At 39.9% G+C, this 27,669-nt stretch overlaps 1 long non-coding RNA gene across 16 annotated transcripts in view; it reads left to right on the top strand.

The window, feature by feature from the left end:
• LOC144690975 (uncharacterized) overlaps nucleotides 1–27,669 on the top strand; it is a 69,348-nt gene that overhangs the window by 5,896 nt on the left and 35,783 nt on the right. For 6 of the 16 annotated variants that reach the window (XR_013579018.1, XR_013579014.1, XR_013579016.1 and 3 more), the window contains exon 1: nucleotides 8,856–9,061. The exons of 1 other annotated variant lie outside the window; for it this stretch is intronic. This is a non-coding gene — a long non-coding RNA (uncharacterized LOC144690975). Of the gene's footprint in view, nucleotides 1–8,855; nucleotides 9,062–9,270; nucleotides 9,437–9,487; nucleotides 10,819–10,848; nucleotides 10,998–21,460; nucleotides 22,081–22,543; nucleotides 25,399–27,669 lie in introns of those variants that run through there. 9 more of the 16 variants (XR_013579005.1, XR_013579013.1, XR_013579010.1 and 6 more) reach the window with 9 other exon arrangements.

Genomic DNA, 27,669 nt, shown 5'->3' with positions numbered 1-27,669 from the left:
ATCAACTTTACTAAACCAGCTTTACATTCCAGATTTATTAATTGAATTTAAATTCCACCAGCTGCCATGGTTGGCTATGAACTCATATCTCCAGAGCATTAGCATGGATCTCTGTATTATTAATCCAATGATATTGCCACTGTACCACTGTCTCCCCCAGCTTGTTGCTTTTGGTGCTTAGAATGTAGATAGCCCTGTATTATAACTTCACTAGGAAGTCATCTCATTCCAAGCTGTTCTTAATGTTCTTCTGAAACACCTTGTGATGTTTTATTATGTTAGGGGCACAGTGTACGTACATTATGTTGTTGTGCCTGCATTGCTCCTGACACACCATTCTACTCTCTGTATTGAAGAAGGGTTGGCATCTCAGCTTCATGGTGGAGGATGAAAGAGGACTGTGCTGGGCCATGGAGTTACAGATTGTGGTGTACTATTCTGCTGCTTTTGCTGATGGCCTCAGAGGCTCATGGGTGCCCAGAGTTGGACGTCTAGCTCAGGTCTTAGGTTGTCCCATTTAGCATGGTAATGCCATGCTACATGATGGAGGGTATCCTCATTTTGTGGATGGAACTTTGTCTTCAGAAGGACTGTGTGATGGTCACTTTACCAATGCATTTGTGGCAATTTTTAATTCAGTGATTGCACGTGGGCATCACTGAAAAGGCCATCATTGATTGCCCTTGAGTGTGTTGGTGACTTATCTGTATATTGTTATGGGTCTGTCACAAATAGACCAGAGCAGGTAAAGGCAGCAAATTTCCTTCCCTAAAGGACATTAGTAAACCAGTTGGGTTTTTACAACAATCTGGTTGTTTCTACATATAGATTTTTTTTTCTTTATTTTTTCATGGGGTGTGGGCATCACTGGCCAGGTCAGCATTTGTTGCCCATCTCTAATTGTCCTTGAACTGAGTGGCTTGCTAGGCCATTTCAGAGGGCAGTTAAGAGTCAACCACACTGCTGTGGTTCTGAAGTTACATATTGGCCTGACCAGGTAAGGATGGCAGATTTCCTTCCCTGAAAGAATTAGTGAGCCCAATGGGTTTTTACGACAATCAGTAATAGTTTCACGGTCACCATCACCGAGACTAGCTTTATATTCCAGAATTTATTATCTGAATTTAAATCCCACCCACTGCCGTGGTGGGATTTGAACCTATGTTACCAAATCATTAAGAAGCAAAATACTGCTGATGCTGGAAATCTGAAATAAAAACAGAAAATGCTGGAAAAACTCAGCAGGTCTGACAGCATCTGTAGAGAGAGAAACAGAGCTAAGGTTTTGAGTCTGTATGACTCTTCTTCAGAAGAGTCCCTATGACTCTGAAGAAGAGTCATGCGGACTTAAAACATCAACCCTGTTTCTCTCTCCACAGATGCCATCAGGCCTGCTGAGTTTTTCCAGCATTTTCTGTTTTTATTCCCCAGATCATTAGCCTGGGTCTCTGGATTACTTGTCTAGTGACATTACCACTGCACCACCATCTACCCCCAATATGAGTTTTTTAATTCTAGATTTGTTTAATTGATTGAGTTCAATTCACAAATTGCCATGACAGGACTTGAACTCATATCACCACATTATTAATCCAGGATACCTGATAACTAGTCCTATGTTATAACTACTATGCTACCTTACCCTGCCTGTGGCAGTTAGGGAGGTCAGAGTGAGGTTAAGTGGCTTACTCCGTCTTGTGGCTTTCTTTGTAACCTAACACAGGCTTAGTTTGGCATCTATATAATTTGGGGCTTGGATTGTTCAGCTAATATTGGTGTAATTCGTGGTTGTATCCAATGACAGCCCTCATCCAGAGTACAATCAATTTCCTTTCTTCCTTCAAATAATATTCAACATGAAGAAGTATTGATTCTTTAGTTGAGGTAGGAAGTAGGTGGTAATTTCAACAGGTTTCCTTGGCCTTGTTCCACCTGAAGCCTTGAGATTTTGTGGAATTCAGATTCTATGCTGAGGGCTCAGATGTCAGCTTCCATCAACTGTATACTATTTTGCCCAGCCTATCCTGCCAATGGATCAAAGATGGTGATGGAGGAGTCTAGGATGTTTGCTGATAAAATAATCACTCTGAGTTTAAAAACATGTTAGGTTGTTGCTTGACTGGTCCGTGGGATGGCTGACCTGAACTTAAGGACCAAACAAGGAGGATGATGCAGGGTTGACTGAGCTGGGATTGCCTGAGTCTTGTTTTGATTCAATGCCTGGATTGTTGCTGCTTGACCTGTGTGACATTTCTCTGAGGTGTCTCGTTCTGATTGTTTCACAATTTGCCAGGCCATTTCAGACTGCATTAAGAATCAGCTACATGTTATTACAGTTTATCAGATGAAATCTCTCTTCCTAAAAGATGATATGAAAACTCCATAACAATGTTTGAAAAAAAAATTAGCAATGGAGAAAGGATCCATGAAACTTGACACTTTTTGATCAATCAGCCCCCACCTGCCATATCCATCAACCTTTTTCTATCTTTTGAACTGTACCTAATTCGCTCGGACAACTATTGTGGAGACCATCGGAGAGATTCAGGTCAACCATCCCACAAACCAGTCAAGCAACAGCCTAACACGCTTTTAAACTCAGAGTGATTATTTAATCAGCAAACATCCTCCATCAGCACCTTTGATCTGTTGGCAGGGCAGAATGGGCAAAATAGTACACAGTTGACTGGGCCTTCCCAGCAGAGTTCACTGGGGAACTGCTCTTATCATGACAAGTCCCAAGTGATTTCCCTGGGTGTTGACAAACTGACATGTAAAAAAATGCCTTGGAAGCGTAACCATACTTGTATCAAAATCTTATTGGGCAGCATTTATAAACCACTTGATCTTCTGTCAAGTGTTTGTGGTTTGTGATACCACCTGAACCTTCCAACATTGTTACAAACTTAACATACACTTCTGTTTATTTATTATCCTCGGTGAAAGTTGCAGGACTCTTGTGAGGGCCCTTATAAAGAGTAAATGATGCACACAAGTTTCACTACAGGATTCCAAGAATGTATAAATAAGCATTGCAGGCACACTGATACTCCTAAGTAGTATTTCTGTCCAGGAAACTCTCACAATCTATATTTATTCTGCTTCCCAGGGCTACATTGCTTATTCTTAACTAAGCAACTTCCAATAATATCGGGAGTTCACGTTAACCCTTATCTTACCAACCCAGGGAGCATAGTCACCGGTGCAATAACGATTGAAATTAGACCATCAGTTAAAAAGAAGCCCTACTTCTCAGTAAAATAATAGCTGGCTGTGCTTGTGTTGCAAAGTTACTAGCCACTTGAGGGGTCAAATGATGTCATAAATCATGAGAGCAAAGTTGGAATAGTTTATATAGCCACTAGAAAGCTAAGGTGGATGAAATTACACTGTTCAGATGTATTGCACACCACTGCAGGGTAATTCTGAAAGCTTTAAATAAATCTTACAAACTTGTTTCAATGCACTGGATGTTAGGCAAATGATTTGGGATCACTTGGACTAAGTCTTGTGACCCTTAGTTCTGAGAAGATTGCATTTGGCATCATTAATACAGCTCCACAGTGAATCTGACGTTATGATGTAGGAGGAGATAAAAATTGCATCCACAGTAAAACATTAAGAATTGGTGGGAATGTGCCTATGATTGTGACACGGGATGGTGTATGGGGAATAGATGTATTTTTGCTGTAAACAGCGCTAGGTTAATTCTGGAAAAGTTACGCAAAATATTCCGCTTTCAAATCACATGATCTCAGCCAAGGACAAGAATAGCCACCTGTTGGGCTGATTTTCTTCCTCTGGTTGGATTGACACAAGGTCTAGTCACGCTGATGAAAGGGCTTTTCATCTGCTACAATCATTAACAAGTGCACTTGCAACCTCCACCCTCTCATCACTAGCAGTACAAGCCTACTGCCACAACTTGAGAAAGGGGAGACAGTGATCTGCATTAGGATGGGTCAGGGTTTGACCAACTCATTTTGTGTTTTTTCTACCTCAGGGTTGGATGAAACTCGACTAGAAAGTTGCTCTGATCTTTATCGATGACAGGGCCTTTTAATATGTTGGTTTTAATTATTTCCTTGCCTTATATCTCACCACAGAGGGGTAGGAATGCTCAATAGCTTGACCTGGGCATAATTTTATAACTGAACACCTAGGGGCTATGTGGTGCAGCAGATGTGAGCGTTGTTCTTTCATCTCCATAGTTCAAATGCAGCTCAGATCAATGGGCTGTGTTATGCACAGTGTGAGTATCAGCATTCTGAGCCTTGTTTTGAAATGGTGTGTATCCATTGTGTCCAATTGCTCTTGGTTCAATACCAAAAGGCTTTTTCACTCAAGTGCAATGCCTTTCTCATCCACAATTATATTGTGAAATGGTGCAACACCAAAAGGGGAGATAATACTTTCACATTTCACCTCTCCATACTCACCCAACATACCAAGAAATCAGAGACAATGGGATAGATCTTGACTTTATGTGATAATGTCAGAAGTGTGAAGGTGAATTAGTCGACCCTTTTATATATCTCCCATTTCTGTTTGGATTACATTTGATTCGTCTCTCTCACCCACAGCTAGACTGTTCAACCAAACACTCAGAAACATCGATAACATTTCTGAAATTTGCACATTTTCCAAATTATTTGAAGAAAAACTAGTGAGCAGAAAATGCCAGAACCCAAAGTAAACTATTCCACAAAGTACAGCTAACTGGTGTGAGTGAATTCTGGGAAATTAGATACACTGCAAATTTTCAAATTAAAATTAAGCTCACTGAGCAGAAAGCCCTGCACTTAAATATTGAGTCCCAACATAAGCTTTTGGAGGAGACTGTCTTGTTCCTCTTGCCTGTGATTATACTGTAACATTGCTTCAATGAATGTTTGTTGCCTCCTATCTTCAATATCCCCATATCAGCATTAGGTTTTATTCTTCAGGATTCCAACCCTTTTGGAAACCAACCCTTTCCTCATTTAGCATTACCGTCCTTCAACAACACAATAAATAATGAGAGGAGGACATGTCTTCCTGTGAAACTGTCAAGTTATGCGTTGTGGGGATTGCGGGGGGGCAGTAGGGGTGGAAACCACAGGACAGATCTTCCTCTTTCTGTATATTTTGAGAATGGACGCTACTCATTTCCTGAAGACGAAAATAAATAAAGCATAACACCTTAAATAGCTGTGGAACTTTTGAAAAATGGAGCAGAAAACAGAAAACAAAACAATATTTGAATGCAAGGAAACTAGCTTAAAATCTTGAATATTAAATGATATAGTTGTCTAAAGCTACGATTCTGAAATGTGGATTTGCTTTAAAAGATGTATTTCAGTACATGATAGTTTTAAGACTGTCGTGTGAAATGTGTGCATATAAATTTGGATTAGTGTGTGTCTGTGGTAGTGAGATATCAGCGGCAATAACATGGAAATAACGACACAAACAGCAAAAACTTGGATTTATAATGTGCCTTTAATGCAGAAAAACCTCTGATGTCACTTCCCAGCACTGTAATTAGACAAAGATTTTCACTAAGCCAAAAAGTAGATATTAAATTGAAATCCATGAACATACGAACATATGAATTAGGAACATAGGAATAGGCCACTCAGCCCCTTGAGCCTGCCCCGCCATTCAATAAGATCATGGCTGATCTGAATGTAACCTCAACCCCACATTCCTGCCTACCCCCGATAACCTTTCACCCCCTCATTAATCAAGAATCTATCTAGCTCTGCCTTAAAAATATTCAAAGACTCTGCTTCCACTGCCTTTTGAGGAAGAGAGTTCCAAAGACTCATGATTGTCTGAGATAAAAAAATTCTCCTCATCTCTGTCTTAAATGAGCAACCCCTTATTTTTAAACAGTGACCCCTAGTTCTAGATTCTCCCACAAGAGGAAACGTGCTCTCCACATCCATCCTGTCAAGACCCCTCAGCATCTTAAAGGTTTCAATCAAGTCGCCCCTTACTCTTCTAAACTCCAGTGGATACAAGCCTTTGTGCAACCTTTCCTCATAGGACAACCCGCCCATTCCTGGTGTTAGTCTAGTAAACCCTCCCTGAACTGCTTCCAACGTGGTTACATCTTTCTTTAAATAAGGAGACCAGTACTGTACACAATACTCCAGATGTGGTCTCACCAGTGCCCTGTACAACTGAAGCATAACCTCCCTACTTTTGTAATCAATTCCCCTCACAATAAATGATAACATTCTATTAGCTTTCCTAATTACTTGCTGTACCTGCATACTAACCTTTTGTGATTCATGCACTAGGACACCCAGATCCCTCTGAATCTCAGAGCTCTGCAATCTCTCACCATTTCGATAATAAACTTTTTTTTATTCTTCCTGCCAAAATTAGCAATTTCACATTGCCCACATTATACTCCCATTTGCCAGATCTTTGCCCACTCATTTAACCTGTCTATGTCACTTTGTAGCCTCCTTACATCCTCTTCACAATTTACTTTCCTACCTATCTTTGTGTTGTCAGCAAATTTAGCCACCATTCCTTTGGTCCCTTCATCCAAGTCATTTATATAAATTGTAAAATTAAGTTTCTCTTCCTTTTTGATGGACAGCAAGCCTTGAAAGTTGAACTTTTCCGAATTATGATCCTTCGGGAAATGTTCCTATATTCCATGCTTTGTCGATTGTAAACTATTCTAGGGGGTGGGACGTATCAATGCAAGGGGCATCATTGCTGGGGAATTGAATATTTTTATATAACACGTACTGTCAGGTCAGATATGACATAGCATAGGTTAAATACAATAAAGCTCTCCCCCTTCTACCTAAACACAGCATACAGTATTGCATTGGAATGATTTGTTATCACTCCTTGCACCAACCATCTTTATGGCCTCTCTGAGTGAGATTGCCAAGTGTTGATAATGAGTGCAGACCTTTAGGTATTTTTGTATTTTGGGTCCGTACACATTGCAAGCTGATCTAACACTCTTCAAATTCATCTCCCTACGGTAAAGAGATCTTCACTTTATCAGCCCGGGTCAGATTCAAACCAGATCTCAGAAATGAAAATGTTGTGAACTAAATCATGCACCCATCAGTTTATAATGGAATTAATATAAATGCAGAGGGTGTATTAATACTTCTTAACTGGCCATGTGAACTGGGGGAGGTGGTGGCATAGTGTTATTGTCACTGTACTGGTATTCCAGAGACCCAGGGTAATGCTCTGGAGACCCAGGTTTGGATCCCACCATGGTAGACAGTCAATAAAAAAAAGCCTAATGATATCCATGAAACCATTGTTTAAAAACCCATCTGGTTCACTACTGTCCCTTAGGAAAGGAAATCTACCATCCTGGCCTACAAGTGACTCCAGACCCATGTGGTTGACCCTTAAATGCCCTTTGAACATGGGCAATAAAGGCTGACCTAGCCAGTGATGCCCACCTCCCATGAACAAATTTTTAAAAAATTCTCTCCAAAGTTTCAATGTATGGAACTGTTACTGAGGGAGGGCTGCACTGAAGGTGCTGTCTTTCAGGTGAGGCATTAAAACAAGGCTTCATCTGCCCTCTCAGGTCGATGTAAAAGGTCCCATGGCTCTATTCAAAGTAGTGTCCAAGCAACATTGCTCCTTCAGCAGTGCCTAAAAAACAGATTGTCTGGTCATTTATTTCATTGCTGTTTGTGGGAGCTTGCTGTGTGCAAATTGGCTGCTGCAAATCCTGCATTACAAATATGATTACACTTCAACAAAATGTTTTGCCATGTCCTGAGGTCATGAAAGAATCTAAGGTCATGAAAGGCTCTACACGGGAAAGATTTTTCTAAATGAATCACAGAATCTTAACGGCACAGAAGGAGGCCATTCGGCCCATCATGTCTGCACCGGCTCTCCAAATGAACATTATGACCTAATGCCATTACCCTGCCTTTTCCCCGTACCCTTGCACATTGTACAGAAATTTAAAACCGAATTTAAATTCTCAAACTGCCATGTGGATCCACTGCTGTGGATTCTGAAAACTGTTGGGCATTGTCCTTTCACAGTTAGGTCCTCACCCTTACACCTGACTGCAACAAAGTTCTATTTTGACAGATACATAAAGAGAAAAAGGTAGTTTACCGTTTTATTATTATTTTACATCTGAAAAATTAACTTTTTTTCCCCCTCTTTGTTGGACCTTGGTGTGTATTTCCAGCATTTCTGTTTCAGATTTGCAATTATCATTATTTGAGTTAAGCTGGTGCAGTCGGACGTTAGGGGAAGGGCCTTGAGGAGGGACAAACTACACTGTTGTCTGGCTTTAATTTCTCTTTGCTTTAGTTAATTGATGATCAGGGGAAAGTACATTTTCTGTCGGGAAGGCTGTCTAGGATGGGGGTGGGTTTGTCTCCAGAGCTCCCCCTGCAGTTGAAAAGTGGACAAGCGGCTCCTGCCACTCTTTTTGACGTCTCCCTAATTTCTAGGAATGCCCCTTCCGTGTTACTATATTTGGAGGTGATATCTAGTGGGGGGGGTGGAAAGGAGAAAAAAAAACACCCATTCAATACGACCCGGACTTTAAGGCACCTACAGCCGACTTTAAAACATTACCCTTTGCAACAAGAACCGTGCCAGCCTCAGCAATACTGCACCAGAGAGTATGGGAGAGGCAAGGAGGGAGATACACTCGATGTTGGCAGCAGCGCTGATCGGATTGGGGATAACGAGCTGTTGGGAGATGTTTCCAGATCTTGGGGGAATAATTCAAGCCATGGCCTTTTTTTTAAGTTTTGTGTTCAATTCCGTGTCTCTCCACCACCACACCCCCCCCCACCCCCACCACCAGCCCCCTCCTTCTCCTCCTCCTCCTCTCCGGTGCCTGGCCCAAGACATGAAAAAGCGGCGGCGTGACCACGAAGAAATATCCTAGAGTCCTTCTTTAAAGCAATGTGAAAAAAAAATAATGACTCAGGGTTTGCTAGGAGCGAGCAGGCGGGAGGATCCCCCCCCCGCCCACCACCATGTTCTGCGGGGTGAGGGGAGGGAGGGGAACTGAGGCCGGAGATTCCAAACTTCTCAATTCGCGCAAGTGAGTATTCGGTCTTATTTTGACCATTCTCCCCTGTTGAGAGCCGCCCGGAGAACAGTCTTAAGTGGAGACGACCCGGGGGTTGCATTGGAGACACGTGCGGGGTTGTAGCATGTCTTAACCTTCAGTGTGGCGATACAACAGGCAAGAGGTGGTATTGAGGGAGGGGAAACGTGTTTTATTTTTAAAAAAAGAAATCAGGGCAGATCGAACGTAAGTACCCGTAACATTTATTCTCATTCCGGCTGCAAGAGAAGGAGCTTCGAGACAAACAGATGGGAAGACGGGAGCAGTTTTACGTGATTGTAATGTAAATCCATGACATTTCTCGCAGACACAGACTAGACTACTCGTGGTCCCTTGGTTATGTCTGATGTAGGTAGGATCTGGTCGCCCAAGTGTAATCGTGGTGTGTGTGTGTTTTAAAACGTCGCACTGTAGAAGCAGATACAATATTCCAGTGTGTTGCTCAATCCCGACCTTCTGGAAGTTGCGTAAACAGATCTGTGGTGTAGCACATTTATTAACTGTTCCTGTGGACATTCGGATAAACGCAGAGGCTTCTTCTTCCCACCCACCCCCCAACAACTGATTAATAAATATTCAAAAAAATCGTAGACGTTAATCCAAAAACAGCCAGAAGCGAAATTAACGTGTGTTTAAAAAAAAATAACGTGAAATTAGCAACATGCGAAATTAGCACGAAATTTAACCAAGTGAGGTTACCACGCGAAATTTAACACGTGGGATTCACGACGTGCGACATTTGCCGGTGATTAGCAGGTGGCCTTAATGTGTGGAATTAACATGCGAAGTTAACACGTGAAATTAACATGTAACAGTTAACATGTGACATAAACATGTGCAATTACTTCGCAGCTCTGTTTCAAAACTGACAGCCATGTCAGTTCCCAAACCGAGACTCCATCAACCGGGTCCACTGGATTTTATTTTATTTTTTTGGGTGGTGCAGAGAGAGAGAAAGAAAATGAATGGTCAGCTAATCAAACAATTCCGAGAGGTCAACTTTAATGCATCCAACAACGGCCAGAATAATAATAGGTGCTTTCGAGCTGCAGAGAGTTTATAATTTGGCATGTGAAGAACAATGGGTCCCTCTGGTTGCTTCAGGAGAGTATCTGTAAAGCATTTTTATTGCTGCAAACCTACGTGAAATTGTTCAACTGAGATGCCTAAAGAACCCCAGGAAGTTATTAAAAAGTGCAACAGTCACGAATTATTTTTGTTGAAATATTAACTGCGCATTAGTCACCGCGATATCAAAATCACCGACACTTAGTTTCAGATTCGGAGCAATGAAATCTCCTGGTTTTAGTGACAAAACAGGAGTTTAATAATTGGAATGTGTACAGTGCGTGCGAGCGATAAGATACCACGGGGGCTCCGACAAGCAGCCGCAGTCTCCGAACTCCCTCTGAGATCCAGTTGTATTGATACAAGTTGAGTCACGGACTGGACGAGCTCCCTTGACACCAGCTCGTGTGCGGAGGAACGAAGATGTGGGGATGCTGGTCAGAAGTTTGTGGGGGGGGTGGGGGGTGGTGGTGGTTGTGGGCAGTTAAAAAAAGAAAAGCCGATTGGGAGTGAGCCCTGGAGCGGGATTTTGGGGGCGAGATGCGACGTTTAACTGGCCAACTGGCCCGCAAAGTCCCGCTTTTGGAGTTCACGCACTCGCCTGCAACTTTAAACATCAGTGCTCGTCTGGCCTTTTCCTCCGGAGTATACCGAGTATCCTGGTGTGTATCTTCCTGACAACGAGTGGGGGGGGGGGGTTCTCGAATTATTAATAAACCTTTGAGTGTAGATTCCCCCCCCCCCCCAAAAAAAAAACCAAACCTGTGACAAGGAACAAGTGATAGAGCGAATAACAATTGATAAGCCTTTTAAATACTCTGCATAGGACTTTCAAACTGTTGTATGACTCTTTCTTGTTTTAGATACGGTCACGCATTAATTATAATTTACATCGTAACAAATAATAGCAATATTTTAGTTGCTCTTTTTAATTATATTAATTAATTCGAAGTGGATGGAATGTGTTCTTAGTTGTATTTTGAAACTTCACTTTTAACTTCGTACAGCCGACTGATTTTAATGTTCTCAAACTCTGCCAACTAACTCAGTATTTACTGTGAAATTTATCAATGTATTTTTCATAAAGTTTAAAATGCTATTTACACTTCTAAAATAAACTATGAAATAAATGGTAGTTTGGATATATTTAATTGAAGAGTTTTAGGTGAAAAACCGACAAGTGTCACTTAAGGAATAGGTGGGATATTCTAATGCAGCCCTGATACAAAATGGGACCAGCCATCAATCTGTAGCCTTAGCATCAATTAGCAGGTGAATAGTCCAGATTCACCCTGTTTAAAAGTGAGCACAGTTCCGCAGGGAAAGTGAGGGACTTTTGGGGGCAGGTGTGTTTCAGCTACACAATCATAATGCCCCTAAAAATCCTTATTGTTCCTGCAGTAATCATCCATGAAACAAAAGTGGGAAGAGAGATCATGATCTTGTTCTGGCTGTTTGACCTATAGGTTTCTGATATCAGCAGTATTGTCGACATTTCAAATACTGAGATGTTATCATGAAAATGACATGTTTAAATCAACTTTGCAGTGATCAGAAATACTTGTGATATATGTTTCAGATTGTCAATATTTTGAGTAAAGATTTTTAAGATGTTGAATCATGAAGATCACCATCGGTGAAGTGTAAAATTTAATTAGTGAAGCAGTTAAAAGTGATATTACCTTTGTTTTAAAATGAAAAAAAGCTAGGACAACATGCCCTGCCTATGGTAGCTGAGAATTACCCATTAAAAGCATCTGCTTTTAAAATAATAATCTGAAAATAGAAAAATAGACTTGCTTTTCACAGCAACCAAACCTCTCAAAGTGCTTCACAGCTAGTGAAGTACATTTGAAGTGTAGTTCCTGTTGTAATATTGGAAATGTGGCAGCCTAAAGAGGAACAAGAGAGCCCATAGGTGAATGGAGACAATATAGAAAAGGATAATGTGGAAAGTTACTTCAAAGTCCTGCTTAATAAGCCACCTTTTACTTTAGAATTGTATTGAATTTTGCCACAGAAAATAAATAGAACTTTTTAAAAAAACTTCTGATTGTTTATTATTTCCTTCTAAGATTTATTTTGGTCACTGAATTTTGTTCTCAATTCTACGTTTTCCATCTGGCACTAAATTCAAGGAAAATGGTCATATTCCTGAGTAATTGGTGTACTGTGTTTATGCGACTGCCGAGTGGGTTGGGTCCCAGTACTGCTGCTGCCCAGATAGTTTATCAATAGTTGTCAGAAGGATGTGAACGGCTATCATCAACAGAAATAAAATATGTCACTGGCAAATTTCATAAGAAATATGTTAACAGTGAAATAGGTTGATGTTGATTAGTTCATATGCATAAAGTATAAGCCGACCCAAATATTCTAATAAATATATTTTAAATGCTTCACATAAGCATACATTTTACCAAAAAGTAGAGTGTTACTGCCATCTTAAACCTAAGTGACGTGCATTAGGAGCCAATCTTTCAATATTATTTAATTTGTGGTTTGTTCCAAACTGCAAGGCAATATCTCTGCCAACTTGTACAAAACTTTAAATTAGGCGTTTTGGTCTGAGGTAAATATTGCATTGATTGTTCAATATATTTTTCAGTTTGAGAGATGGTGTATGTTACAATTTATTTGACATTAAATGCTTAAACCATGAATTTACAGAAAAACAAATGTGAAATGAGAAACTGGCATTAGTTCAACAGCTACTTTTCAATTCTGCTACTTGTTGCCTACTAAAACAGTTAGTACTTTTTGCAAATGACTATTGTTAATTATGTTGTCTGTGATCTAATGATATAATTAAAATGATTTATCAACCTGAGAGAAGCTGCTTGAAAATATTATGTGTAAAGGTGCACCTTGTTGAATCAAGTATAAAACTAAAACCAGTAAGGTCTAGAATAGTGCATTCATTTGTGATTTATTGCAAAAACTTCAGACAAGAAATTCAGGAAATCAATGAGTTTTGATGAAAGGTACATTAAAGTGATTGATAAATTCATCAAGTCCAGCTCCTCAAAACTATTTTTTTAGTTGCACCAGAAACCCTAGCAGGGCTGAAATATTGTTGTACATATCAAAAGAATAACTAGACTTTGTAAATGTTCTTTTTTTAAAAACCAATATGAACAGAAATCAAAGCATAATTTTCAGGCAAAGGCTCCTAGACACAGTCTGCAAACAATGCCAGTCTAGTTTGCAGTGACCTTTGCACTTGGGAATCGATTAACTTGTCAGTAAATAGGATTAATAGACACTGCAAACCCATGCTGACTTTGACTGCCAATGCTGTACTCTGAGTGGATCTGAAAAGGGTTATAGCCAGCCTTTCTTCTCTTTCTCTCTCTGTTCTGTTTTCATTGAATAATTTGTTTTGAACTGCCCTCTCAATTCAGTTGCATTAAATGCAATGATTGTCTTACTGTGTTACATAAAGCTCCATGCCAAAACTGAGCTCGTTTGATAAAATGTGAAGGAGAATGTGCTTATCAGTAATTGGAAATGGTTAACATCTTTAAACCACATACAATCTAAAACATCTGAGTGGCAGTGTATAGACAAATAGAGCTGACATCATTTTACTTGCCTTGTTGCATATATATTTGATAGAATATTGTGAGGGAATGTTTTTTAAGAGTCTGTCACCATCAGCAGCCAGTATCCAGCTTTTTAGTCAATAGACTGTTGCAACAGACTGTCAAAAATTACAACTATTTTCCCAATATTACTTAAATCTTCCCCTGAGCCCTAACTCAGTGTAATTAAGTACTCCATTTTTAAAATTGACTTTTTTTAACTGTCTCTCAAATAAACAACATGTTTATCATAAAATTTTAGTATTCTAAAAATATAAAGGTAACAGTTGATCACATGACTGTGCAAGTAAAGTCACAGTGGCATGTCTCTATTCTCTGTCCCGTGCTAACACTAAAGTTTCCTTCAATTTGATTAGGAAGGTTCAATTTATTTTTGACTTAAGTTTTCTCTGAGAAGGTGTACATGCCATTTGTACTGGTTTCATAGTTGTTCTGCCACCATTGCTCAGTATTCTATTTGTTATTTAGTGATGATGTTTGTAACTGCTTTGTGTTCAGATTTGATTTAGAGGGTTAAGGCTGATTCCAAAAATAGGTTAACATGTTGCAAGGTATTAACTGATCACTAACTTTAATGGGAAGGTTTCCATATTGTTCCTGCAAAGTTTGATTGTATCAGTGATGTTTGAGAACTTTGGAGGATCAGAGAGACATAAGTTCCATCAGTGAATGTAATTAAAATTAATAATGTACTCTATCTATTGTAGTGGGATATTGAGAATGGGAAGCACTGTACAGGTTTCAATTGACCTGTGGAAAATCCCACATCTTGCCTACCTCTTGACTATTTTGTCAATTCAGTTTGCCGATAGACTAGCAGGATTGAACATCCCTCTGAGAGATAGGGCACGTCTTATTCTGATTTTGTCCATGAAAATCTTAAATGCAAAACATAAATGTGGAGCATAAATGCTGAAACAGACCAATTAGGCTAAATAGCCTGCTTCTGTGCCTTAGATGCCATTTAACTATTGCTTCACCAATGGAATTATTTTGCATTGCGTTTTGATTGGATAGGAAACTCTCTCACCTGACATCACAGCCACCCATGTGTCATTATAAGCTAACAGCGTGATTGGTCAAAGTGGCATTTTGTCATTTCGTGCTGTAATAAGATGGATGGGATTCCCTGAAGTACCAGTCATAGACAAAAATAAAGTTGTCCAGGCATTTTCATTTTAAATAAGGTGGAAACTGTTTAATTGTTTCCCCGGATAATAGATTCCAAATGGCAACATTCACAGATTAATGTCTTTAAGCAGAATGAAGTCAAAGACTTGGTCCCAAATTTACTGTTGCCATTTTGTTTGAGTACACTTATTTAATACTAGGTTACAATCACTGAATATGCTTATGTCTATTTATTAGGCATTTTAGCACAGGAATTAGAAAACAAAACTTCCATAGCCTTCCCAAAATAAAAAATCTAACTTTTGTGTTCCTGGTCCTAGTCCTTGCACTAACTGAAGATTTTTACAGTGCATAGGGCAGCAGCAAATAGAACAATTAAATAATAGCACAACAAAGGTAGCAAAGAAAGATGATGAAATAAGCGCAGAGAGGATAAGGAGGACATGGAGATAATCAGGGAGAGGAAACCAAAAAACAACAGATAAAGCGAGAGCAGCAGAAAGATCAGACAATGCAAGTGATAAAATGAGGTACAGACAGAATGAGAGAAATGGCTACACAAGCAGGTACAATGAATAAAATACAAACAGCAGTAAGTGATGACAGGCAAAATAATACTAAAGAAAATGTCACAAATGAAATAACTGCAGGATATATATATATATATAAACAAGCATAGGAGTAGAAAATTCATGCATAAAATGATGATAACAAAGCAGGTTATATACTCATGGCAACGTTTATTGGATAATTATTAAAACCAAAGTTACCACAACAGTTCCCAGAGCTTTAGAATAAGAGTAACAGAGTCTCTGTACAAACCAGGGCAGACCAAACTGTCATGTGTATTTGTTAATATGTAGGCACAATAAATATATAAATCTCCACATAGCAATAAACTTTTTATAAGTAGTTTGGAGGTTAATGAAACCATTCATGCTCATTGAGAAACACACATATATTTTTGATGCACTCATGGTGTTGCTTTTGGCAGATTGGAAGATATTAAGTTTTTAAGGACAATTATACCATATAACTCAGTGTTATTCTGCTGTTAAGGTGGAGCGGCATATAAACAAGTTGATCCCTTTAAGACCAAAAGGTTTGATTACTAAATGCACTCATTGTTTTTTCATATTTTAGAGGTCAATTTTACACAAATTGCTGTTGGCTATATACTGAGGTCAACCAAAGATGGGTGAATGGCCTCCTATTCTAGGATTCTAAAAGGATATTTCCTGTTGCTGAAGAAGTTTCTTTATAAATTTGGAGCTGTTATGAATTATGACATGTTAAAAGGAACCAGCCATGAATAATTGGCTTTCTTTGCCTTCTCATTGCATGATGATTGAATGTAATACAGAAATTATTGTACTTGAATTGTAACCGATGCACATCAAGTTTTTTAACACTAATACAGGTATACTTAATACTTAAGAAGCAATGGTATTACTATCAGAGACAAAGGGAGTTGAGACCAATTTTAGCCTCCATATGAAGTGGGGTTAGACAGCTTAACTGGACCACAGTGTGCATGTGTAATTCAGCCTCCAGTTTATTGTTGTGTCTTATTTAATATTATTATTTGGATAATTAAATAGCAAAATTGAGGAAGCTGAGAAGTAAAGTTGATTGGAGCACAGGAATATCTCTGCAATACAGGGTTAGGAGCTGGGAGATGCCAAAACTGAAGCGTTGTGGTGCCACCACTGGTGGGAGGGTAGAATTACAGCATGACAAGTTTACATAGGCTGTTACCATTGGAATTTATAATGAAAAGGTGCCATAAAAAAGTGACAAAAGAAAGTAAGCTTTTTGTATACATTATTAGTGGAAAAGATATTTTTTTTTTTTAGAAAAGTTCTGGTACTTTGATACAACATAAAATGCACAATATCCAACTATTTTTCTACTAATCTCCTATGAAACCATATCTTATTTTTTAGGGTCTATCTTTAATTCTATGTGATGGCCCTGTATGTACAAATGTTCTTATTCATGAAGTTATTAGTTTTTTTTATATGAAATTCAAGACACAGTATAGGTAACGTTCTTTCCTACTTTTCTTCATATATAACAGAACATTTTGAAATGCTGTGGTATTTGCAATTTAAGAGCTTAGTGTGTTCAAGATCATAACTCAGCATACCTGGTTTAGAGATGAAATTTGTCAGAATGGTCAACTCTAATCGTTACTCAGCAGCCCTGAAAGAAGCACGTGTCTGTGCATGCACATGTTTTGGGAATGAATGCGGAGCTATCTTAAATGTGAGAGTCCTAATAGTTGATTAGTCAATTGATACTTGTTTTTCACATGCTTGCATGTCAAAGAAAATGGACCACTGAGAACAGTCCAACAATACTCACTGTCTGGGAAGCAGTATCATTATTATACAAGAATAATAGAAAGAACCTGCATTTATATATCACCTTTCTTGACCTCCGAACGTCTGAAAACGTTGAAGTACTTTTGAAGTGTAGTCACTGCTATACTGTTAAAGCAAAGATAGCAGCCAGTTTGGACGCAGCAAACTCCAACAAACAGCAATGAGATAAATGATCAGATCATTTGTTTCAGTGGTGATGGCTGAGAGATTAATGTTAACTAGGACACATTAGAACATAGAAATAGGAGTAGGCCGCTTAGCCCTTTGTGCCTGTTCCGCCATTCAATAGATCATGGCTGACCTGCAACCTAACTCCATATACCAACCTTCGCTCCATATCACTTAATACGTTTGGTGAACAAAAATAGTTAACAAAATTCCCTTGCTCTTTTTTTAGCAATGCCCTGGGATCTTTTACATCAGCCTGTGAGGCTAGAAGGGGCTCTCAATTTAACATCGCAGCTGAAAGGTGGCAGCTCTTACTGAAGTGGCAGCCTTGATTTTATGCTCAAGCTTTTGAAGTGAGGCTTGAACCTACTACCTTCTGCCTCAGAGTGAAAATACCACCAGACGGAGATTACTGGAACTGGTAAAACTAATAGATCTCTTGTGGCATTGTTCAGTACCAGACAAACTGGCAGCAGCTAGTCAGATTGCCTGATAAGACAGCAGTATGGAGTTGGCAAAGCACCCATTCTTTCTACCCAGAAATCTAAAGGATTAGAAAGTAGTCTTCACTTAGGCTTCTGGTGGTGCCAACTACATGGGTCAACCCACCTCTGCCTCTGGGGAGGTGTTGAGCAGACCCTGGCAATTGACTTGGTTGGCACTGAATTTCCCACCTTAGAGATCTTGGGGGTAATTTTGGCTTTGGTTGATAGTGCAAAACAGGCGATGTTTACTAATTGGATAATTCTTTCAAAGAATCGGCACAAGTAAGATGGCTCAAATAGCCCCCTTCTTCTCTGTATGATTCTGATAATTTACCGTATCATCGAACCCTAACTCATACAATCAGTTAGTTCCACATTATAAATATAATTTGACCTTCCTCATATGGAACTACTTTCAGTGACAAACAAAGCTCTTGAGTTAAAGAAAACCAAGCACTCTAATAGCGGAAAGGGTTAAACAACACTCACTGTCTGGGAATCAGTGGAAAATCCAACTCATGTGTGGTGTGTTTTTCTCTGCTTCACGATGATGCCATGCTGTCAGCTTGTAACTAAAAAAATTTTAAAATGTGAAGGCAGCCTCAGAACATACTCAACTTTAATCCCAAAGTTTTAAAAGTTTTCTTTGTACTCGTTGTAGTTAATGCCACAGCTAGTTCCAAAAAATCAAGCAATGGGATACTTAACTCAAGGCACTGGTAAATGGAAATACACTGGGAGCTGATGCCCAAAGTTGCCCTGTTCTATTCCAGATTCTGCATTGGTGCAATGCAAAGACATTGAATTGACATGAGATCCATCACATCATTGGTCCTCCAGGCTGTAATTCAATCTGGAGTTCACTAAACAAATCCTTCGAGCAATTCTGCCTGTCCAAGGCATCATCTGAACCCCTTGACTGGATAGCTTGGTGCATGCCCACTATTTCCCATATGTTTTGGAAGAAAGTGGGAGGATAATCTATATTTATTTGCATGTTGCTTAAATAAAATAATTATTTTCAGCATGATCTTCTGATTTGTTGGAATCAAAATCTTTTTCAAACAGAATATACAAATGTAAATCTTTCTATAGCAAATGATTGCACAAGTTAGCTAATGATTGTTCGCAGATCAAAGGCCAATAATGTTGAACGCAACAAGATTTCATTCTGTTTAAACTTTCCTTGCCCTCATGTAAATACAAACTGTCATCTATTAAAGAGACAATTAGCTTTTACAGATAGAGCACAATTTCAGTTGCTTAAGTGAAACAAATATGATTTATAAAAGTAGCAAAATTGAATTTGAGGCAGCATTTTCAACAAACCCTCTTTACAACGATATTGATTAGAAAAACGTGCAACTGAACTATAGTTTCTCAAAAAAAAACATTACTTTAAGTGAAGTTGTATAAACATTCAGGTATCAATTTGTAATATGTTTTAAAGTGGCAGTGAATGGTTATGATCAGCACTGATGCACAGTAATACGCTACGCATAGACCTGATACCATGATTGGGTACAAATTACCACTGTTACAAAATGAAATTATTTACATGGAACATCTAAGAGTGGTTGGAACAATAGACCAATGGCTCCTATTTAAAAGCCCACCTGACAGCCTGGAGGATCAGTTATGTGACAGATCTCATATCAGTCCAGTGAGGCTTTTGCGTTGCAGCTACACAGAATCTGGAATAGGATAGTGTAGCTTTTGGACATCAGCTTTCCATTTACCAGTGCCTTGAGTTAAGTATCCCATTGCTTGATTTTTGGAACTATCTGCGGCATAACTGCAATGAGTACAAAGCAAACTTTTAAAACATTTGGGATTACAGTAGAAGATGTCCTGAGGCTGCCTTCACATTTTAAAATTTTAAGTTACAGATTGATAGCATGGCATCATCGCGAAGCAGAGGAAAACACATCACGTGTGTGAGTTGGATTTCCCACTGATTCCCAGGCTGTGATATGGAGGGAAATTCACTGGTTCCTGCCCATCATTATTCACTCACTGAAATCCAGGTCCCAGCTATAACATTGGCGTAGGATAGAATCAGAATTAAGGCCTTTTCCATAAAGGAGTAAGGCCAGGAAAATCAAAAGATAACTGTCTCATCGAACAGAGCTTGGGAAAGTACTGAACAGCGATGATGGGACAAGATAGGTCCTGGCCGATCCCTCAACCAACCACACTAAAAAGACAAACAAACAATCTGATAAATTTTCTCACTGTTGTTTGTGGGATCCTGCTGTGTGCAAATTGGTTTCCAAATTTCTTTCATTACAATAGCGGCAACACTTCAAAAGTTCTTAACTGGCTGCACAGTGCATTAGGGTTAAATGCATGTTTTCTTTTTTAAATTTCTATCATACTTATTGTGTTGATGTGTGGCTCAGTGACAGAGAGCAGAGGTTAGGGATAGCAGAGTCAAAACCACAGGCTGGAATTTCCCAGCCCAGTTGGAGGGCTGGCAATATGGGGAGGGAAGGAGTTGGGAAGGGAGCCCAAAGTCTTCTCGCTGGGTGGCCAACTGAGCCACTTAATGGACCACTTCCTCCCCCCCCCCACCCTCCACCAAGGCTTTTAGCCCATGTCTGGTGGGCCCACTGTTTTGTGGGGAGACCTTGGTCAAGCAAGACCTGCCAGCCTCCCAGCAGGTGCTGGTGGTGGTGTGTGGAAAAGAGGGGGGGGGGTGCAGCTGAAGTTGCTGAGCTGCTGGACCTTCGTGTTGGTGGCTCTTGGAGGTGAGCTGCCGTCCTCAATTGGACTTTGGCCTCAGCGGCCACTTGTTAATTGTTTGCCTTAAGAAAAATGCAGCCCCAGGGTTCCACCCACCCGCCCAGGCAAGGCTGGTTCTTGTTTTTTTTAGCCCTGGTGGCATGATTTCAGTCTGCATTGAAAAAGTCAGTCTCATATAAAAAGATGGTGTGGAGGCAGTCCAAAAGCTAGTCACAGCAATTGGGTAAATGCAATTTCCACCACTGGGAAGCCAGCAGTTAATTCATTTGGTTGAAAGTTTCTACCTAGTTTCAATGTTAAATCTGGAATGTGCAGTAGAATTGCTGCTGTTTGTTTAAAGCAAAATTACCAGCTGACACACAGCAGTGAAGAGGTGAATGGGACTTTAAGTTGGACAGAACTTACAGTTTCTTTTACTTTTTCTTTGTTGGAAGAGAATCACAGAATCTTAACGGCACAGAAGGAGGTCATTCAGCCCATCATGTATGCACTGGCTCTCCAAATGAGCATTATGAGCTAGTGCCATTACTAGTCCCCGTACTCTTGCACATTGGATATTCATACGGATAACTGTGCCAAAAAATGATTAATGGCAACAGCTTTCACACACTGTGCAATAAAAATTGATCTATGTATCTTATTCATATGAAAGATTAGTTTGGTAATGGGTTTCACATCAGCTGGAACTAGATATTGTTAGATTTTCTATTAACTTCTATTGCCTGTGGTTGTTAATCTCAAATAGCCATATAATTGTTTGAAATTCCATGTTTCTCTTTTTTTTCGCAAGTTTTCCTATCGAGGCTGCAAGCTGCCCTGAATCTTCTCCTGGGGAAAGGGGGCAGCTGAACCAGTCAGTGACAGCTTGCCAACTTTCATTATCAGTTGTCCTTCTGTGTTCATTTGATAAGAGGCACAAGCTTGTGGGTTGAAGCTCCAATGCAGAGACTTGAGCATATAATCTAGGCTGACGCTCCAAATGCACTATTCGAAGAACAGCAAGAAAGTTCTCCCCCGAAGCCCTGGCCAATATTTATTGCTCAAACAGCATCACTGAAGAAGCGACAATCTGCTCATTTATATCCTTGTTTGTGGGAGCTTGCTGGTAGCTGCATTACAACAGTGACTACACTTCAAAAGCACTTCATTGTCCGTAAGGCACTTTGGGATGTCCTGAGGTCATGAAAGGGACTAGTTAATTTTTTTATATTCGTTCATGGGATGTGTGTGTCACTGGCTAGATGAATATTTATTGCGCATCGCTAACTGCCTTTGAGAAGGTAGTGATGAACTGCCTTCTTGAACTGCTGCAGTCCATGCGGTGTAGGTACACCCACAGTGCCGTTAGGGAGGAAGTTTCAGGATTTTGACCCTGTGACAGTGAAGGAACGGCGATATATGAGGTAAATATGGAATTTCTGTGGATCTATTAGTGTCCATGCTATACCAACTCACTCGCTCTAATTATTAGATAGCACCTTTGCCTTATTGGGTGTCTAATTCTGCATCTCTTGGGCAACTATCAGATATGTGTTAGGTACTGGTAACAAGGTAGGATGATCATAGCATTTAGAACAACTTGCACTAGTTGGAAATCCTGTGATACAAGGGGAGAGTCAATGCTGTTGATGATCCAGCAAGAAAATCCACTGACTGTGACAGGTCTCATTTTTGATTCCTGTGTTCTGCTAGCTGATAGCAGGTGGGTCAATAGTCAGGATGCACACAATTGGCCTCAGTGCCCACCTGTCAGTAGAAGGGTGGAGAAACAAAAACATTTTTGACTTTAATCTTTTTACTAAGAGCCTTGCATCCCAGCACCTCCATCCTCACCACCACGCCCCCCTCCCGCCCCCACAGAGAAGCCAGGTACGCCTCCAAGATTCCAGTCGCACTGCAGGGTGCAGTCTCTGTCCCACTCCGATAATTCTAATGACACCTGTCACGAATTGGGATGAGTTCATGAGGAGGTCACAGCAGCTGCCCTGCCGCTCATACTGTTTGTCAAAAATTCTGGTCCGATTTCTTGGTGTAGATGGAATTCTCTTTCTATCACATTTCCTAAACAAAGGGATCTCTGTAATCACCAAAATTGTTTCTTTGAATTCATATTTTCCCCAACTGAAAACCATTGCAAACTTCTATGTCAAATTTGAATAAAGAACCCTACCAATGAGCTTGTAAGTTATATAACAGTACAGACTAACATGGCTTAGGTAGTTCCAGTAACAAGAGGTCTGGTACATTTGACACTCTAAAAAGAGAAGACTTCAGACTTTTTACAGACCTGCTCAAGCAATAGTTTCCAATTATAATATAATCTACCACATCTCTTTTAAAAAATACTTTGCTAATGCGCAGGCAGTTCTGTGCCATTTAATGAAAGAAAATGACCATAGAGCTGAGAATCCTCAAAATCTCTCAGGGCAGCAATTTCATGGTAAACCGCAATGAAATTTTCAAAATGGTTCCATGTGTATTATAGGAGGATGTAGGGTCGACGATTTGATATTGTGTAAACTACAGTTTTAAGTAGTCCAAGAGTGATGAGAATGTCTTTGTATAGTCTACTGATGAGTTGATAATTTGGTTAAGCGTACAAAATCATAGAGAGAGTCATTTCCTGTGGACAGTCATTATATTCAAGTATGGAACATTTAACTCTATAATGTACAAGATTCATCAGAGTTACAGCCAATTCCTTGCACAGTCATGGTCTCCATCAGGCATGCCTGACAACACTAGCTATTTTTCAGTCCAGCAGCATTAATAATTTTCCATCTACAAGTTTTCTATTAAACAGAGAAAGTAATGTACCCTGTTGTTACTGCTGTGCCCCACCCACATACCTCTGATGAATCACATTCTTGTACTTTACATTTTCTTTGAAGAACCACAAACCAGAATGACGGAGAAGACATAGCCAGACCAAAAGAGGGTTCAGCAAGAACTGGAGACAGGAGTAGGATTTGGGTAGGGCCAGCATCAGCTTCGTACAAATCCAGCATTTATATTTGTTGAAAGAAAGAACGATCTTGCATTTATATGTTACCTTTCACAACCTCAGAATGTCTCAAAATAGTCTATAGCCAAGCTTTACTTTTGAAGCGTAATCACCATTGTAATGTCAGTATCACGGCAGCCAACTTTTGCACAGAAAGGTCCAACTAGCAGCAATGTGATAATTACCAGGTTATTTTTGAGTGATTTTGGATGCGAAGCAAACAATGGCTAGGATACCATGGAGAACTCCCCCATGTCAGGTACCTTTAACATCCACCTGGGAGGGCAGGAGGGGCCTGGGTTTAATCTCTCATTCAAATGAGGCGTGTTTTGATTAGGACATTTGTACAGATTATTGCAGCCACCCTGATAGCTCAGAAAGTTTCTGGGGGTGAAACTGGCATTTGCCTATAGTGTGAAATGGTATCATAGTGAATGGACACCATATTTTGTACCGCACTATAATTATTTTGGGTTAAGACCAATTAGAAGGAAAATTCGTATGTTGTAAAATGAACTGACAATTCACTATGAGCCTGTTTCACACGACTGGTGAGGACTAAACCCACTTCCTCTACGCATCAGCCATACAGATTCCTAGTCTGTGCTTAGTTAACTGATCTGAAATGAAGCAGTAGCAGGATGACACAATTGGCTCCATCATCCCAGTTTGGGAAGACCTAATCAGCTTAGGTTCTCACAGCCTCTACAGGTTTTGGACAGGATAAAGGATGTCCTCTCACAGTCCATTAACCTCTCTAGTCTCGTTGTCATGACTTGCACTCAAGCAACAAGCAGTCATGTGGAGACACCAGAAAAGACCAGGTGCCCAAGAAACTGCAGCCCAGTGAGCCAAAGAAATTGGAAAGGAAGAAATAATTTAGAAACACATTGGTAAAACAAAAATACGGGCCTTTGCTGTAAGTGGTATTATTATATCAATGCACAGGAACTGGCAATACACTTCAGTCCTTCTCATTGAGGAAGCCAAATTGTTTCAAAATTGACCGTGAAAAATTTTCAAGAGTTAGTTTTAGCTACAGTATCTCCAGCAATTCAGCACTATAGAAAGAACCGTGACAAACAACATTGAACTAGCAACACTAGTGTCATTTATATTATCTTTTCTTCCGCCTCCTCCTCTCCTTGGGTTGCTGTGTTTGCTACAGCAGTACCCACACTTCAGAAGTACTTCATTGGCTGTAGAGTGCTTTGGGACTTCTGCAGGTCACGAAAGGCTCTATATAAACGCAAGTCTTTTACTATTGTCTATTGTACTTCATCTAACCAGGCGAGATGCACGGCCTTGATTGCAGGTTTCTATCTGAGCACTGTGAACATGGCTCTGTGGCTGGTTGGCAGAAGCTATAATCAGGAGAAGGGCAAGATGTATATTTTGAGATGCACTTCCTCCAATCAGGTAACAAACCCGTCCAATTGCGGATGCTGAATTCAAGTGAAAAGCAGCATTTCTTGAAACTGGAATGTTCAGAATGCCCAATTGCAGCTAAGATTTGTCGATTTCTCTCCCTACAGTCACCCAACAGGAACCTAGGCCTCTGAAGGAGTTGTCACATTCAGCTGATGGAAGCCTTTCTTTCCATTAAGATTTGTGCAAAGTGCCAGAAAGTGAGGTTACCTAAACACCATTAAATTCATTTGCACAGAGCACGTATATATGTACATCAGTCCCTCGGAGGAATATGATCAAGTTGATTGTATGCAAGTACCTTGAGTAAATTGGCGTTGGAGACAAACAGGTTTGACTGCTACTCTTTCAAAAGTCTAATTAAGGACTTCTAGCAGTGTTTCTCTTAGGATGTGTGTTATCCTTTGAGCTGATTTGTGCCAACTGAATGATGTGTAACTCACATTTGAATGCAACAAAATCCTCCTCAAATTTATGGTGAATTGCCCAACTATTGCAAAACTGATAGCTCTAATCATCTACAAAATGAAGACATCTGATCCCTGGTTACCTCATTGTACCTTTATCGGTGATACAGCCTTGATTCTAATCTTCAATACACTACAGATCATTAAATCGCTCTTGCAATATAACTTGGACCTTGTGAAAAACTACAGATATTTCAAAGCAGAGTCAATAAGCTGATCATTTGACTGATTCCCATTCAGTTCCTTAACCAGTAGAGCTTGGTATACAATACTAAGATAGAACAAACTGTCTATATCAATGTTACATTACAATGAAAAGATATAACAATAAAGCTTTATTTTTCAATTGAGGAGCCTTATTGACAGACTATGACCTAAGGTGACGTACACAACCAAGGCTGAACACAGTAGGAGAGAATTACATTTGTTATGATTCACTCAGAGACCAACAACAAGAGATTTGAAGTCCCAGTGACTGACGCAAAGGATCATACAGTAAAAGTCTTAAAACCTGAAATCTTGTAACAAACTAAAATCAACAGCTTAGTTGGGAATTTAGTAGTTACTTAGTAGGGAACGAAAACTCTAAACTACAGAAAAGATATCCCTCATTAGTTTAACATGACTGATAATCCCATGACACGTTTATACATTATGCTGCACTCTCTTATTATAGTCCTTACAGGAACTAGTCCACAGTTATTCCCAGCTTCCAATGGGCTCACTTTCCCCCATTTCACTGAGTCGTAACGTCCCTTCCATTGGTCTTCTCAAATTCCCTGAACTGACTTCCAAAGCAAGGCCCACTTCAGTGATTCCTGCTCCTGGCCACATCAGGGCAAATCTTCCAGTGTCCTTAAATCTCTGCAGGTTCCATTTCTTCAACCAGCAGACAAGCTTTCACCAACATTCCGCCTGGCAGCCCACAGAACAGCCTTTTCCCTGCTGCTCACATAAGCTGTTGTTTTCCCATCTTTCTCTCTCCCTCTGTGTCCAAGCTTTTTAAAAATCAGATGGTCTGACAACCTGAAAGTCTACCCATGGCAAAGCCTGCTGCTCTATCCTTTATTTTTCAGGTGTTAAACCTAGCATGTGGATTTCAATAGCACTCAATAGCCCCCTGTCCCCAGGGTAACCAAGCCACACAGACTTATCATCAGGCAAAACTCGTAGCAGGTGACATGTTCCTTTCTATTACTCTATTTTACCTTGAATGAAAAAGAGAGTTTAAAACATAGCCACCTCATAAAATCTTATATTTGTAACACAGAATATCAAGTACTGAAACAGAACATTCAGCCCAACCAGTCCAAGGCAGAATTTATATTCCACTTGAGCCTCCTCACATCCTCCTTCTCCTAACTATCAGCATAACCCTCTATCCCCCTTCCCCTTAAAATGTATTTGCCTTAACTACTCCCTGCGGTAGCAAATTCCACACTCTCACCATTCTCCAGCAAAAGAAAAAAATTTTTATGCAGTAAGTGATTAGGATCTGGAATGCATTGCCTGAGAGTGGGGTGGAGGCAGTTTCAATCGTGGCTTTCAAGAAAGAATTGTATAATTATCCGTTGGGAAAAAAATGCTATCGGGTAAAGCTGGGGGAGTAGGTTTAGGTGAGTTGGTATTGCGGAGGAGCAGCCTGGGCACAAATAGGTCAAACAGTACAGAAAGAAGCCATTCTTTGTTTCCAAATTTCTTCTGAATTCCGTATTTGATTTCTTGGTGACTATATTATCTTTATGACTTCTAGTTTTGCTCTTCCCAACAAGTGAAGACACTAATGTCTACTCTATCAAAACTGTTCATAATTTTAAAGGGTGGTCAGTCCTTCAGACTTCTTTTTGCCTCCAGAGATGATAGATCAAAAAATAGTAACCAGATGACACCAAATTTGGCTTTTAAAAGCTTGTAGTTTGTTTGGGCAAGGGAAGATGGGGTGGAGTGTGGGTAAAGAGAGTTCCAAAGAAGGACTAAAGAAAGTCTCCAATACAAAACACAGGGGTAGACCTTGACTGTGTGATGGATTAAAATGGGTGTTAGCGAGGCAGCAGCCTGAATAACATCAAGATTATTGTCTTCACTGGAAATAA

Source organism: Cetorhinus maximus, chromosome 15 (genome assembly GCF_964194155.1).
Source record: "Cetorhinus maximus chromosome 15, sCetMax3.hap1.1, whole genome shotgun sequence".
Taxonomy (NCBI): Eukaryota; Metazoa; Chordata; class Chondrichthyes; order Lamniformes; family Cetorhinidae; genus Cetorhinus; species Cetorhinus maximus.
This window is presented reverse-complemented; position numbering and strand designations above follow the sequence as displayed.